This window comes from Chrysemys picta, chromosome 1, assembly GCF_011386835.1.
Source record: "Chrysemys picta bellii isolate R12L10 chromosome 1, ASM1138683v2, whole genome shotgun sequence".
In the NCBI taxonomy this organism is placed as follows: domain Eukaryota; kingdom Metazoa; phylum Chordata; order Testudines; family Emydidae; genus Chrysemys; species Chrysemys picta.
Window position 1 is genome coordinate 348,752,891 of NC_088791.1, and position 3,595 is coordinate 348,756,485.

General features: G+C 48.3%; 1 protein-coding gene across 8 annotated transcripts in view; it reads right to left on the reverse strand.

The window, feature by feature from the left end:
- The window catches only part of LOC101953418 (sodium-dependent proline transporter-like), a 45,652-nt gene extending 42,627 nt beyond the window's left edge, over positions 1-3,025 (reverse strand). For 5 of the 8 annotated variants that reach the window (XM_065581890.1, XM_065581895.1, XM_065581893.1 and 2 more), the window contains exon 1: positions 377-2,014. The gene's annotated coding sequence lies outside the window, so the exon portion shown is untranslated. Of the gene's footprint in view, positions 1-376; positions 2,015-2,757 lie in introns of those variants that run through there. The other 3 variants (XM_065581891.1, XM_065581888.1, XM_065581889.1) reach the window with 3 other exon arrangements.
- Positions 3,026-3,595: the final 570 nt, after the last annotated feature.

Here is a 3,595-nt window from a genome sequence, read left to right on the forward strand (position 1 = left end):
CTGATCATCTCCATTCTAGTCCACCTCACCCATGGTCATTATCCAGAGACTTTGAGTTCAGTTGACAATAGTGTGCAACAGAAAGGACCTGATTTCAGTTGTTCACATGACCAGGCTGCACCTGCAGGGTTGGCAGGTAGAAAGAGCCTGGTTAGATGGAACGCATTTTACTGTGGAAATCAGCAAGAGAATAATTATGGGAGCCTGTTTGTACAGAAAGAACGAGGAGTACTTGTGGCACCTTAGAGACTAACAAATTTATTTAAGAATAAGCTTTCGTGGGCTAGCCTCGTTCTTTTTGCTGATACAGACTAACATGGCTTCCACACTGAAACTTGTTTGTACAGAGGTTCTTTCCAGCCTGTAGTTTCCTTACCAAGGAGGCAGTGAGCTGGGAGGTAACACAACAGTTCCAATAAGCCCTCTCTTTGTTGCATAATTTCCTTCCATAATCATCTCAGAGTGTGAATCTTCTTTTTTAATTTTGATCTTTCAGATGTAGTCGCAGTCACACCCCAGAAGGAGAAGTCTGGTTTCCTCTGTCACAGTTTAACCCATTGGGTGCTGTCACGTTCTAGTAAAATAAATCAACCTTGTCAGTTACTATAAGACGCTCAAAGAAGATGCAATAAAACAACCGGGAGAAAGATCAGTGAGCACAGCGTGGGCTCCAACTGAACCAAACTGTGTTCTCCCCTCAGCAAACCTTTCCAAGACATACTACTTCAAAATATACCACTACAGATTCTGAAACCTGTTCTGCTTTATTCCCTAATCAGTTCCAAGAAATTCCCTCTTTACATCTGTGACATTAGGGTACTGCAAGACTTGTAGCCTTGTGCAGTGTATCCTAGTAGCTTTCACAAGCTGAGCAGGGTTACTGTTTAAATGGGAGCCCTGACAAGAGTCTCATAGTGCTAGTTAGTCAGTAGCTGGCCATTTTTGGTCTGAGTCAGTACTGAACTGATGCCCTAATGTGCAGCTAAGGAGCACCCTCTGCTGCAAGCAGCATGTTTTTTCAGAAGAAATGAATAATTGAGGTCCCAACACTAAAGCTCCTAAGGCAATTTTTGTTAGAATCGTGGTGTTAGCCCCACTGTCCCAGCCAAATTATAACTTAGATTACATTCTGCTTCCTTAATTTTCCTTGCATGATGGCATTCTCCTCAGCTTCCTGTCTCATGTAGTTGCATAACGTTGTTAAGCACCTGCGGCATTTCCCCCCAGAGATGGCTGCCTTTCAAAAGTAGAAGTGATTTCTGTATAGAATTAGTAAACAGCATGTTGTCTTCTGGACGAAAGGTGCTGTATATGACAAATGTTATGGGTCAGGCTAAACCCTGATATTATGGGCGGGGTGTAACTGCCACCTTGCATTCAGGATAAATATAAAGAAGCCATTGTAAACAGGTGACTGAAACGGTTAAGCAGCCTCCACCTCAAACACTGACCAACGTCTCCAGTCAAAACAAAGCCATTTTAGCCATTCAAAATGCAGCTGCAAAAATCTTTCTCCCATACTGCTCCTTCTGCATGAGAGGCGCTCGCTATGAAAAACTGAAAGCAACCACATTGGCCTCTTTTAAATCTCTTATTAAAACCAACCTACGCTGCTAAATACTAAATGCTTGGTAACAGGCTGCTGAAGTTCTGTGATGGCTGCTAATTACATAGTCCTTAGACATAATCATAACTGCCTCATTATTTGCATGGCCTCCCTCCAGCTGTTTGTTATATTAAACTGTTGTCTCGGCTTAGTCTTAGATCGGCTCTACACTTAAAATTTACATTGACATAACTACATTGCTTAGGGATGTGAAAAATCCACACCCCTGGACAATGCAACGATGTAGGTATGCAGGCCTAACTCCAGGTGTAGACACAACTACCCTCGCTCAGGGAGGTGGTGTTCCTACAGTGGAAAAGCCCCTTATGTCACCGTAGGCTGTGTCTGCACTACAAGGTTGTCAGTATAGCTGCAGCACTGTACCTATGCCTCTATAGTCCCTGTAGTATAGATATCAGAGGGGTAGCCGTGTTAGTCTGAATCTGGAAAAAGCAACAGAGGGTCCTGTGGCACCTTTGAGACTAACAGAAGTACTGGGAGCATAAGCTTTCATGGGTAAGAACCTCACTTCTTCAGATGCAGTATAGATGTAGTATAGATGTGGCCTTAGATAGCGAGGGGCAATTTTTTGTTCTATGCATGCACAATACCTAGTATCCTGGGTCCCTCATATTTGCTCAGTGGCCTAGAGAGACGGTATCTGCAACGGGTACTAGCCTAATACAAACAATGCATAATAACAGTAATATCTTTTTGGGGGAGTGGACGGTAGAAAAAGTAGTCTAATGATGCCATCTACTGGGGAAGTGGAAAATTTGCTTTAATTCTGGATTAATTTACAGATTAAAGGGAGGACAAAAACGGAAACTGATTTATTATTTTTGTGTCGACAACTCCCCCAGCTGGACACTCTATTCCCGAACAAAAGTGACTTTATTCCAGAATAATTACTCGCTTTGGAAGTAATTATTTGGGAGTAATTACTCTGTAATTAAATCACTTTTATTCAAGAAAAGAATATCCACATGGGGAATTAGTCCAGATTAGCTACATTAGAGCAGAATTGTTATTCCGGCATAGCGGAATGACTACTGTGGAACAGCCAAGTTAAGTCAATTTCCCTGTGCAGACAAGCCTTGGGGGAACTGCCTTGGCAGTAGCATGAGTAGCAGAAGTGGGGCCTTCCCTACCTCTGCACAGCCAGGGCAGACCCCAATTTCTATGCTTGACAGTTAGTTACATCAGAATTGAAGACCCGCCAAGCGAGGGTGAGCGACGGGGCTGGGACCCAGCAGCACTTTAGCCCTCCTGCGGGAATCCCTCTCCCAGGGGCTCGGGCCCCACCTTCAGGCCGTTCATGCGGGTTGAGAGGTGCAGACCGGCGCCAAGGGGAGAGACTGCCAACAGGTCCTGCCCACCCATGAGGGGCTCTCTTCCCCCAGGGAGTTTCCCCTTCTCTTTCCCTCCCCCCCGCTGAGTGTCCCCCACCCTCATGGCATCTCCCCTTCTCCCCCCCACCCCAAGGAGTCCCTCATTCCCTTCCCCTCTCCCCATGAGTGTGCCCCACACCCTCAGAGTCCCCCATCTCCCAGGGAGTCACCCCCTTCTCTTCCCCTCCCCCCATGAGTCTCCCCCACATCCGGGAGTCTTCCCCTCCCCCCATGAGTGCTTCCCATCCCCCAGGGAATCCCCCCCTTCTCTTCCCCTCCCCCTATGAGTCTCCCCCACATCCGGGAGTCTTCCCTTCTCCCCATGAGTTCTCCCTCAGGGACTATCCCCTATTATCTTCCCCTCCCCGCCATGGGGAGCCCCCCCCGGGCCGGAAGCCGCCCAGCTCCCCCCTCAGCTGGGCAGCTGAAATGAGGGGACGGGAAGGCGGGATCTCGGCCGCCATCTTGGAACCGGGCAAGGCTCCCTCCCTTGTCCCGGGTTGGTCCCGTCCCCCTGTGCCGCGTTCCCGGGGAGAGAGGGCGAGGAGGGAGGGGCCGAGGAAGCGCTGGGCCCCGGGCCGGGCTGGGCTGGAGCCCC